Source organism: Vombatus ursinus, unplaced genomic scaffold (assembly GCF_900497805.2).
Source record: "Vombatus ursinus unplaced genomic scaffold, bare-nosed wombat genome assembly UNPS02014807.1, whole genome shotgun sequence".
Taxonomy (NCBI): Eukaryota; Metazoa; Chordata; class Mammalia; order Diprotodontia; family Vombatidae; genus Vombatus; species Vombatus ursinus.
Genome location: NW_020954585.1, coordinates 61,446,433 through 61,459,912, shown reverse-complemented (window position 1 = coordinate 61,459,912; position 13,480 = coordinate 61,446,433).

Sequence of the window (13,480 nt, the reverse complement as noted above, 5' to 3'; positions counted from 1 at the left end):
TACTTAATTCATGGAGTTGTGAGGAAATGACATAATGTATACAAAGGGTTTTATAAACATAAACTGAAAGGTTTACTCTAAGGAAATGTAAGCTGTCATATATATATATGTCATAAATATATACATACATATATGTGTGCATATATATTTATATATATATATATATATTTTTTTTTTACCATCTCCTCTCCTCTTCATCCTCATCTCAGACCTTCCTCTGCATGGGAGTCTCCTCTGTATTTTTTTTCTTGGCCAGGCTGAGCCTCTAACTGCATACTCTATTTTCCGTTCCCTCTCTGTTCCCGCTCTTTTCCAGCAAGCTCTCCAGCCTTTGTCCTTATTTCACAGTCTGGTTTTCATCCCAATAATTTCTATGTCATTTGAATAGAAGAAAGAAAGCTAGAAAGAAAAAAAAGAAAGGAGGGAGTGAGGAAAGGGAGAAAAAGAGAAGGGAGGGAGGAAGGAAGGAAGGAAGGAAGGAAAAGGAGCCATTGATTTCTCAAACTTATCACCAGGACTGGAAACATCCTTTTCTTAGATTTTGGCTCATGACCTATGTTCAGAGAATGAAACAAAAAGGCACAAGAGACAGCTGGGGACTTAAGATCCAGTTTCAAACTTGCCTAGGCAAGCACATGTCCCATTGTCATTAGGGGACCCTCAAGTCCAAGGGAGAGAAAGCACTGATGTTTCCCAAAAGAAGCAGGGTTCAAGAGAACCAAAACCTTTTTGCCTTATTCTTCTTATAGGCCATAGAGCAGATTTCTCCTGACTCTGTCACCAATGATCTTCAATGTAACCCCACATCATTGGGGACCTATTTGAAGTTGCTACATCACCTAAATAAAGCAAATAATCCTTCAGGAACGGACCACATGCTGAGCTCCACAGGCAGTGCCTCAGTTCATCAGATCAAGGAGTTCATCAAACATCCCCATTATGTCTGTAAAGTGGTAGGGGTAGAAGCTAGATTACAGGTTAGGGGAAGGGTGAGTAATGATGAAGCTCTCATGTCTGAAGGTATCATGTCATAGTGAATAAGGTACTGCTCTTGTAGTCAGGAAGACCTAGGTTTGAATCCTGCCTTAGACACTTACTTATTAGCTTTGTGACTCTAGAGTAGTCACTTAACTGCTCTGTGTTGTTTTACCATCTGTTAAATAAATAGGTTAGACCTCTAAGGTTCCTATGGTCTTCTGATATCCCTTTCTGCTCTAACTCTGATAATAAAGGACGTAATTGGTAATTAACTCTAAAAAGGTAATCAATAGCATTTTAAATCACTTACTATATTCTCAGTACTGAACTAGGTTGACAAGGTTACATTTTTCTGGGAAGATATACATATTCACAAATAAGTAAATACAGGATATATACAAAATAAATACAAAGTGATGATAATGGTGATAGTTGGACACTAACAATTTGGAGAATAAAATAAAGGCCTCTTGAAAGAAGCAGAATTTGAGCTAAGCTTTGAAAGGAACCAGGAATTCTAAGAGTTGGAGAAAAATCTTTAGGACTGTAGGCTGACCTGTGCAAGGCACAGGAGCTGGGAAAAAAACACTCATTTGAGAAGTTTGGTAGTGAAATTGTAGGGTGGGGTGAGGGAAGAACACAGTGGCCAGTAAAGTGGGTTCCTTTTCCCTTCAGTAGTAAGGGCTAGGCTATGTGCTATCAATCAAGGGCTCATCCTACTTGCCATGTGCACGCCTTACCCAGAAGGATTCTGGAGTATTAAACCACATTCCTAGGCCTCTATCAGGTTCTATGGCAGTTACTGCACTCTTCCCTTTGGCTTCACCAATGGGGTGATAACTCAGATCTTTGTAGCAGTTTGATGTGGATTTATTCAATTAAACTCTTAGTTTGTTGTATCCCTACTCAGGAAAACTCATCCCTTCATCTTGTTCCTAACACTTTTCTTTCTTTGCCATCTGCCCTGCCCAACCTTAACTAGGCTCCATATCTCTACCCTTCTCTACCTTGACCATCAGGAAGGACTAGGAATTTCTCTGGAACGGCAATGGTCATTAGTCCAGGAAAAATACATCTCGATTCACCTATTCTGGGGCAGAGATTTCCTGGCTGATGTTTGGAGTGTGAGCACCTCAAAGACTCTTACTTCTACAGCTAGACAGGCTCCACTTTATACTCAGGCCCTATCTTCCACATACTCTACCAACTTGATACCATCTCCTATTTTCTCTTCCTTCACACCAACTTCAGAGGAAGAGGTACTACTACTCACAAATGACAATGCCATTACCTGTTTGATTGTCCCTGGAAAACTGCCCTTTAGAGCATCCTCCCATTTTTCAGTCATGTCCAACTCTTTGTGACCCCATTTGGGTTTTTTTGTTTTTTTTTTTTTGCAAAAAGGGCTAAGTGACTTGCCCAGGGTCACACAGCTAATAAGTTTCTGAGGCCAGATTTGAACTCATCTTACTGACTTCAGGCCTGGCACTTTATCCACTGTACCACCTAGCTACCCCACCCTCCCCCCCATTCATTCGCTTCGTCTTATTGCTTATAAATGTAACCTTTACCTTAAAATTCATTTGCATAACATTTTCCTCATAGGTGGAGATTGATTACTCAGTCTTCCCTGCTTATGAGAGGCAAAGTGGGAGAGCTTGAGAGAAGAGATCTTGGTCTTTTGCCTTCCAGCCTTGAGAAAGAAGACTTATGATTCTATAGTCTTCATAAACATGCCCAGATGTCCCCATACTTAAAAACAAAAACAAGACCAAAACCTTACATTTGAATCCATCAAATTTTCTTCTTATATTTTTCTCTCTAAGCCAAATTTGTAGAAAAATCTGTCTATAATCACATTGCATCTTTCTCTCCTCTAATTTCTCAGCCCTTTGCCAAACTGGCTTCTGACCTCATCACTCACCTGAAACTACTGTCTCCAAAGTTATTATGTGATTTATTAATTGCGAGCTCTGATGGCCTTTTCTCAGTCCTAAACATTTGAATTTTTAAAATGATCTTGTATGATCTTAACTGGGTAGCTAGGTGCTACAGTGGATCAGGCCCAGAGTCTAAAAGACCTGAATTCAAATCTGGCTTCAGACATGTACAGCTGTGTGACCCTGGCCAAGTCATTTAACCTCTGTCTACCTCAGTTTCCTCAGCTGAAAAATGGGGATAATAATAGCACCTTCCTCACAAGAATTGTTGTGAAGATCAAATGACATACTCATTGTAAAGCACTCAGTACAGTACTTGGCACATAGTACCTGCTATATAAATGTTAGTTATCATTATTAGTGTTAACATATGCTGAAGAGCAGTAGTGTGCTAAAGTTTAACTGGTTCTTTGGAGGGAAAATGTATGCACAATATACTTTTAAATTTAATCTGCATCATTATTTCTCCATCACTTTCTTAAGTAATAATAACAAAAGTCTAGACAATCAGCAAAATAACAAATCAAGCCCTGATTTGCAGCAATTCCAAGGTATAAAGCCTTACACTAATAATTTAACCATCAGTTTAAGCTGGCTCCTGCATGTGTCTCCTTGTTAAAAAGAGAATTTTGAAAGTTGAGTCTTACTCTCCAGAGTCAGATGCTATTTTGTAATGAACAAACAGCAGGATCTCATATTCTGTGGGTTTTCAACTCAATTAATTATATGTCTTCTATAGAGTTGGTTTTTTTTTTTTCAAAAGCCTGCCTTGTTTCTCCTCATATTCTCATCAAGGACACCCTCAAGACGTGTGTAGATTAGTCTCATAGATTTTATTTTTTTGGACTAGACCTACGATTTTGTTGACATAGTTGCTTCTGATACTGAGAAAGTCCCATAACTAATGCAGATCAGCACCTGTTCTGCAACTGACAGTCTTAGAGAGTTGCCTGAGGCACTGAGAGATGACTGGGTCTTGCTCAGGGTTACACACCCAGAATGTGATAATGGTTGAACTTGAACTCAATTCTTCCGGACTTCAAGGCTAGTGCTCTCTCTATTCTACCATGAGAAGGTATATCCTCCACAAAGTTTGCTTTTGACACCCCAGAATGATATGAAGGTGATCCTGGATTCTTCAACACTTTAGTCAGCTGAATGCAAGCTTAGCAAGCTCTACCATGTAGGAGAGGTCTCAACTATGGTCCTGAAAAATAGATTATATCAATTTTCAGAGGATCAGCCTACCGAGGCATGGCAACCTATGAAACAAAGGAAAATACAAAATGGTCCTCAGTCTTCAGCTGCCCCCTCTTGTTTCTGCAGTGAAAGTGACAGTGTGGAAGACAGATAGAAGGTGCTGAGTCTCAGTTTTTAGACCACCTACAAACATCAGCTTAGCTATTGATACTCTAAATGTGAGATTCTTGTTTAGTGACCCAGTCAGTGGACATTCTGTTGGTAGAGCTGAATCTTAACATTTCTTATATTTTTTTCTAAAAAATGAAACCAGAAGACAAAAGGATATTCTCAGGCTATGGAAGAATGGTTCACAAGTTCTCTTTCAGAGAGTTAAATAAAGGAGTTGCCTAAGTTGGTTTTAACTTATATCCACAGGCAACAAGGAACATTTCATAGGACATTAGGGTTATCTCAATGCTCATAATATGTATTTGTGAATTATTTGGATGAACCGGAAAAAAGTTGCACAGAAAATCTATTTGGATTGGTTGAAGGATTTGATTATGCTCTGCTGGATAAAACCATCTAGGTAGGTGAAATTAAAGATTTAAGGATAGTTGCTTAGTGATTGAAACCTTTTCACTTGGAGCTGAGGATGGGTAAGAGAGTGCCTTTGCCTTAGCTCTGTGAACTTTGGAGGACCAGAAGATTTGGATTTTCATCAGTGTCCTAACATCATCCCCAGGACAGCAGTGCCTGGAGGCAATGTTTTCATCAGGAGCCAAAGATTGCATGAATATGATAAGCAAAGGCAGATTCAAAGACTTACTTTGAAACTTAGCAGAAAAGCTATACCATACCTATACTCATTACCTACATGACAAGAGGTTTTCAAAGACATCTAAATTGATGGAGGACTTTTCACATTTAATCTAAAGGGTATCCAAAACTTGTTCACACCTAATATTCGATCTGGTTAAAGTCCTGGTACATAGCATTTTGTCACTTATTTTAAGTGAGTTAAGGTCATTGTCTAGATTGATCCCCACTCTTACACTTATATTTTGACAGTAAATGACTGGTGTTCTTTATTTAGGAGTTATTTCTGAATCAGCTACTAAATGTCTCAAAATCCCTTGATGTTATTTCCCATTCTCTTGTCCATTTTCCAATGTTCTGATGGAGGAGTAGCTCTTCTTTCCAAGTCTAATGCTTTTACTTGTACCTTTGATCTCACCCCCACAATGTTATGAAGGATATGTTTTGAAGTCTAGAAAAGTCTGGAAAATCTGGAGATGTCAGCAATGGAAGGTTCAACCATATTTAAGGTACTGTCCACTCTATTGCAAACCTAATAATATCTGACTACTGACATGTAGATTGGATTCATACTATTATAAATACTACCAGGGAGATCTCTTGCAAAGACCATGAATTGATACTCTTATTTTTCACAGTCAGCTCTGCTTTAGGCTATATCATTTCATCCTTCCTCCTCCCCACATTTATTTGTCAGTTTGACTAAAGTTGACCAGGCCCTGGCAAACTATAAGTAATCAACATATGGAACATTGATTCTAATTTACGCATTTCCATTGGAAACAGTAATTGTCTAGTGAAACATCATTATGTCCATGGGTTCACTCCTAGAGAAAATCAAAAGACTGATTTATGGAACATGTACTCAGGGAAAGAGGAATTATATGGCACTAAGAATAATTTGGGAGGTAGAGAATAAAAGACCAGTTTTGGACTTAGGAAGAATTGAATTCGAGTCTTGCTTGATAGATACTATCTTTATGAACAGTTAAAATTTACTTAGCCTCCCAAGGCCCCTAACAGCTCACACTATGTTACAGAAGTTACTGATTTCTGTTGATAGAGTTTCTGCACTTGGAGTTCCCCACATTTTTGAAATCATAGGTTTGGATCTCCTCCCCCATTTTTTACCCCTTTAATTGATTTATTACAGGGACCTTTGGCATGTGTCCTAAAGGTTTTATATGCAATGATTTTCAGTATCATGGCTACTGGAGCTATAGAAAAAGACATGAATTAGCAAGAATATTGGTAAAGAAAATCTACCCTATGTCCATCCTTCTTCTCCCAGCCTTCCATTCCTTCTTTGAGTTCCTCTGGCTGAACATCCAGTGGAGAGCACAGTGGGCAAGCATTTCTTTAGTTTATCCTCCCTCAACTCATCCCAGTGAATTTGCACTAACTCCTGAATCAATCTCTTCACTTGTGCACAGCTACTACTCAAAATAAATATGTAGCATATTTATCCTGACAGGTCAATAACCTCATTGAATGAATATACTAAACTAAAAAGGGAAATACAAGGGAACAGGGGCAAAACAATCCAAGAGGGAGAGCAGGATAGACATAAGTAAAATAAACACGAATGTTGAAGGTAGGAATTTGAAGAGAGGATTAAAAGAAAAGATGAAGATTTTAAAACCTGGATTCAGAGGTAGAGAAAAGGCAAGAGAAGAGCTGCAACAGAGAAGAAACAGGTTATTTTACTTATAAGAACAGAAGTGTCTGGCAAACTCTGGGATCTTCTACCACCTTCTTATTTGCAAAGGGTAAGGAAGGAGTAAAAAGAGAAAGAAGAAGAAGAGGATAGGATGGAATAAAAAACAAAGTTATCAAATTGTGTATTATTATTATATAAAGTTTACAAATATAACTTTATGAATGAGATGAACTCACCCATATAACAAAAGACTACAGAATGTATTAGAAAGCAGAATCCAACAATACATTTTTTAATATGCTTGAAACATTCACTTAAAGTTAAAATGGGAGGCTGGAACAAAATCCATAATGCTTTAGCGGACCTAAAAAAAAAAAAAAAAAAGCAGGGAGAGCAATCAGGATTATAGGAAAGGCTACAGTAAATGTTGACTTGATAAAAAAAAATAAGGAGAAAAATCACATTGTGTTTAAAGGCATCATAGATAATAAATCAGTATCAATACTTCATACATGAACAGCAAATAGGATAACATTTAAATACTTAAAAGAAAAGTTAATCAAATTGGAGGGAAAAAAAGACAGTAAAACTACAATGGTGGTGGACCTTAATGTATCCTTTTCAGACCTAGACAAATCTAACCAAAAGACATGCAAGGAAAAAGTTAAGGCGCTAAATAGAAAAATTAGAGATATAGATCTTTGGCAATTACTGAAGAGGAATATACAAGAGTTTACAAAACTGACCATGTGTTGACGCATTAAGACCTCACCAAAAAAAAAAAAAACACACAGAAAAGCAGAAATACTAAAGACATCATTTGCTTATCAAAATGCAACAAAATTTAAATTCAATAAATGGCCCTTAAAGAATGAATTTAAAAAGTAATTGGATATTAAATTGCAGAATTCTAAAGAATTGGTGGGTCAAAAAAAATAGAAAATTCCATCAAAGAAAATGACAATAATGATACAACATATCAAAACTTATACGATACAGCTAAAGCACTTCTGAGGGAGAAATTTATTTTTTTAAAATGCTTTCTTCAACAAAAGAAAAAACAAATCAATGATTTAGACATGAAATTTAAAAAAGAACTTGAATACAACCACCAACTAAGTAACAGAGTAGAAATTCTGAAAGTTAGGAAAGGATTGTCCTTATTATTATTAATAATAAATTTGATTCTTAATAATTTTATTAAACAGACAGTTATTTAACTTTGTCACTATTTCTGCAAAAACTATTTTATAGTTGGTTTTATGTAGCCCCTGGGTGACTCTTGGTAAACATACCCCCAAATATCTTTTAGTTTATATAGTTATGTTTAATGAAATTTATCTCTCTAGCTCACCATGCTAGGTTTGTGCTATATAAAAGCTAGATATAACTATTAGTAGTAGTAATAATAATAACTAATCAATAATAACAACTAGCATTTATATAGAACCTTAGAAATATCTCATTTTATTCTTACAACAAACCTGGAGGTAGATGCTGCTATTTCTCCCATTTTACATATCAGGAAACTGAGGCAGGCAGAGGTTAAGGGACTTGTCCAGGGTCTCACAGGTAATGTCTGAGGCTAGATTTGAAATCAGATCTTCCTGACTGTAGATTTAGCACTCTGTCTACCACACCATCTAGCTACCTCTTTTTATAAAATTGAAAGAAAAAATCATTGAATTGATAAATTAGTAGCTTATATATATATACACACATATATATACATAGAGAGAGAGAACTACTAATTTATATATTATATATGATATATACAAACAGCTTGTTTTTAAAAGAATATCAAATTGTTCATATCCAAAATTTTTAGAGAATTTACAATAATCAAAAAGGAAATTATCAGAAACTTTGTCTAATTAGATGCTAACCACCAACTGATAAGTTAGAGAGAATAGACAAATGTTTTTTAAAATATAAACTACTCAGTTTAACAAAAGAAGTAATAGATTGTTTTTAAAATGCAATATCAAAAAACAAATTGAACAAGTGATATACGAATTCCCAAAGGAAAGGATATACAAATGAATTCTATCAAATATTCACAAAGAATAGTTAATTCCAATATTATAGAAACTGTTTGCAAATTGAAGGAAAAAAAGCACTGATCCAATCTCTTTCTATGATCATTAAATGAAGGGGAAATGAAGAAGAGAAAGAAAACTTTAGACCAACATCCCCAATGAACATTGATGCAAAAAAATAAATAAAATGTTAAAGAGTCAAGTTTATACTACAAATGTTGGGTTGTTTCAATAAGTCATGTGAATAAAAAATGACTATATCAATATATTCTGAAAAGGGTTTTGATAATATCCAAAACTTATTTCTATTAAAACCTCTAGGAATCAGTGGGAAAAATCGACTTTTCTTTAATATTTTAAATAACATTTATCAATATCCAAGAGAAAACATTTTGTGTAATGGAAAATACAGGCCTCCACAGTAAGAACAGAGATAAAACAAGGATGCTCATTATTACCACAACTATTTAACACACTACTAGAAATGTTAATAGTAGCAATGACAAGAATAAAAAACTGATGGAAAAAGCATAGGTAAAGAGATCAAATTATCACTTTTGGTAGACAATATTGTGGTGTACTTAAAGTGTATTAAAGAACCTTAAAAATTAATTGAAATAACATTACTTCAGCAGAGTTGTAGGATATGACATAAATCCACAAAAACCATCAGCATTAATAATCTATACATACATGTATGTATATATGCATTCATATACATGTATATAGACATATGTGTGTATGTGTGTGTGCGATATATATAACCAATAAAACCCAGCATGATGAGCTAAAAAGATAAATTCCATTCAAAATAATCACAAAAACTTTTAAATATTTGGGAATGTATCTACCAAGATTCTCCCAGGGACTATATTGAAACTAACGATAAAGCACACTTTATAGAAATAAAAGAAAAAACTAAATAATTGTAGGCACATTAACTGCTCATGGGAAGATGAGTCAATATTTTAAAAATGACAAATACTACCCAAATTAATTTACTAATTCAGTTCTGGACCAAACTCCCAAAGGAATATTTTACAGAGCTAGAAAAAAAAGTGTAGGAGTGCTTATCTTCCCAAACAATCCAACGTTGTTATTTTTTCCAATTTCCATGGCATGAGGTAAAATCTCAGCATTGTTTTAATTTGTATTTCTTTTGCTATTAATGATCCACAGCATGTTTTAATGTAGTCAATTATAGTTGGCAATTTTTTGGGAAAACTCTTTGTATTCTTTGACCATGCATCTTTTGGGGAATGGTTCTTGGGATTACACATATACATTTACAGGGTGTCCCAAAAGTCTCAGTGCAGTTTTAAGCTTTAATAAGATGTGTATATATGCTCACACATATGTTTGTGACAATGTGCCATATATTTTGCCCATTTTTAAACAATAACAAAAATAATATATTTGGATAATATGTAGCATTACATATACAGATGGAATTTTTTAAATATTATACCCTGAAGGATTATACTCAGTTTTGCTGGGTAGGTGATTCTTTGTTGTAATCCTATCTCTTTTGCCCTTTGGAATATTATATTCCATGCCCTGTGGTCCCTTAATGTAGAAGCTGCTAAATCTTGTGTTATCCTGATTGTGTTTCCACAATACTTGAATTGTTTCTTTCTGGTTGCTTGTAATATTTTCTCCTTGACCTGGGAACTCTGGAATTTGGCTACAATATTCCTAGGAGTTTTCCTTTGGGGATCTCTTTCAGGAGGTGATGTATGGATTTTTTCAATTTCTATTTTGCCCTCTGGTTCTAAACTATCAGGGCAGTTTTCCTTGATCATTTCTTGAAAGATGATGTCTAGGCTCTTTTGTTGATCATGGCTTTCAGATAGTCCAATAATTTTTAAATTCTCTCTCCTGGATCTATTTTCCAGGTCAGTTGTTTTTCCAGTGAGATATGTCACATTCTCTTCTATTTTTTCATTCTTTTGGATTAGTTTTACAGTGCCTTTATTTCTCATAAAGTCACTAGCTTCCAATTGCTCTATTCTAATTTTTAAGGAAGTATTTTCTTCAGTAAGCTTTTGGACTTCCTTTTCCATTTTGTCAATTTTGCTTTTTAGGGCATTCTTCTCCTCATTAGCTTTTTGGATCTCTTTTGCCATTTGGGTTAGGCTATTTTTTAAGGTGTTATTTTCTTCAGTATTTTTTTTTGTCTCCTTTAGCAAGCTGTTGACTTGTTTTTCTTGATTTTTTTTGCATCACTTTCAGTTTTTCCTCTATTTCTATTACTTGCTTCTCAGAATCCTTTTTGAGCTCTTCCATGGCCTGGGACCAATTCATATTTTTTCTTGGAGGCTTTGGATGTTGGAGCTTTGGCTTTGTTGTCTTTTTCTGGTTATATGTTTTGATTTTCTTTGTCACCAAAGTAAGATAATGTAGTCTGAATCTTTTTGCGCTGCTTGCTCATGGTCCCAGCCAATTACTTGAGTTATAACCTCTTTGTTAAGGTAAGGATCTGTTTCCAGTGTGGAGAGTGTACTGTCCCAAGCTTCAGGGGTTTTGTGTAGCTGTTTTCAGTGATACTTCTAGGGACCTGTAAATTTTCAGTTCTTCCAAAGTGGTATGATCAAGGGCGAGGTGTTTACTCCTTTCCTGGTCTGTGCTCTGGTCTATGAGTGACCACAAGCACTCTTTTCTGTCTTGGAACTGTGAGAAGGATTTCGTCTCCACAGCCACTACAAGCTCCACTGCACCAGTGCTCCTCCTTGCCCGACTGCCACCCAGAACTGTGACCCAGATCCAAGCACGGGCAAAGCAAGAGAATCCTGCCTCAGCAAAGAGATCTCTGCAATGCCCCTCCAATCAGCCACTCAATTCCCCCTTAGTCTGTGGGCTAGAAGCTCAGGAGACAGCCACCACCCTGGGCCAAGATCGGGGACTGGAGCTGACATCGCTGTGCTTCTCTCTCGCCACAGACACAGACTTTTCCCACTGACCTTCTAAGTTGTCTTTGGTGTTCATGGGTTGAGAAGTCTGGAAACTGCCGCAGCTGCCTGTGATTCAGTCCTTTGAGGCCTGCTCCAGGTTTGCTGCATCCTGTGCACCACGCTGAACTTCGTTCCTCTCCCAGCCTGGCGTGATATACCTTTCTGATCAACCATCCAGGTTGTCTTGGGCTGGAAATTTGTTTCACTCTTTCTTTTTGTGGGTTCTGCTGCTTTAGAATTTGTTTAGACCCATTTTTATAGGTATTTGGACCGGTTTTGGGGAGAGCTGAAGCATGTCACTGCTTGTACTCCGACATCTTGGCTCTGCCCCCCAGAAATGATAAACTTCTAAGGAAAGTTTATCCCCCATCTCAAGTTGGGGATTAGGTAATGATATAAAGAAATAATGTAAAGAAAAGTTAGTGAAATATCACTCTACACTTAAGAAATCAGAGAAAGATGATTTGATGCTTAGAGGGGTGAATATGATTTTGTTATATTCTAATAATAAAATGCTTATTTTATTGTTTTATATTTATGCATATAAATAGAAAATATAACGCATGTCATCTCCCTTTTTTCTTTTTTGTGATTTTAAAAGGTAGTTAGTGATTTGTAATTTCAGAAATTGTTGTTATTTCTTTCATTTAATGTGTCAACATAAGCAGCAAAGAGTTCTATTAAAAGACTGTTTGTATCCTCCACTAGACTTTCTATTGCCATGTATCTATCTTACACATATTTCCCAAAGTCTTTGGCCTCTGAATCTTCTGGTTTTCACAGTAGTCCTTACTGAGTTATGGTACACCGTAACTTATATAAAGACATACATTTCTGGTTTTAAACAGAAGTGTATTTCCAACACAAAAGATTAAAATATGTAATGATTACTTTGGAGAAGACAGTTTTTAAAATGCCAATCCAGAAAATAAACTTTTTACAATTGAGGAGCTTAGCTCTAATAAAAAGTTAACATTTCCTCAAACAGAACATACTTATACATAGAAAAAGGAGAAAGATATCTTTTCAAAGTTCCTAGAATTTGTGCTGTACTGATTTTATTGCCCTACAGATTGTTTATTCTGGTTTGAGTGTATACTACCCTACTCTGCTGACTGTTTCTTTCCCATTTCCTATCCCAAATGTCCCAGGAAGCAGTAAAAATACATCTGGAAATTGGTTAAAATATTCTCAGCCCTAGTAAATATCAGCAACAAATGGTCATGTAAGCAAGTGTGTATAAGCATCTATTCAGAGAGAAGTACGCCCATTTTCTTTTTTTTTTAACCCATTAAGCTACAGCCATTTTAATTTAATAAGTATTTTTTAAGCACTTACTATGTGTAAGGTACTCTGTCTTGTAGGTGCTAGGAATATAAAGACAAAAACTAAAATAGTCACTGGCCTAAGAGATTTTACATTCAAATGGGAGTGAGACAGATATGATACACCTGTAATACCCCGTATATAAAAATTAGTTTATTTTAAACCTAGGAATAATAATGTCCCCTAAAGTCTATATGGTTCCCTCCTTTGAAGCTTAAGGAAGTTTACTTCTTTGAGCTTAATTATAAATATTATAATCCTAAGGAAAATTGATCCCATTCATATGTTATACATATACACACATACACACATACATTCATACATATGTGTGTAATTTAGATAAATTTACAATATATTTATCTCTAGTTAACCCTTGGCTTCTTTTTGGTTGAAGCAAAATTAAGCCTACTGAATTTTGAGTAATGATTTAGCGTATCATTTGAATGGAAAATTTTGAGTAATGAATTAATTATTTTATAGTTTCTATATAGACGCACTAGGAGAGGAAGTTAGGGAAAGGGAACATTTCAAACTGGACATTCCAAAGACATCTCAAATGCAACAGATACAAAACAAAACTCATTG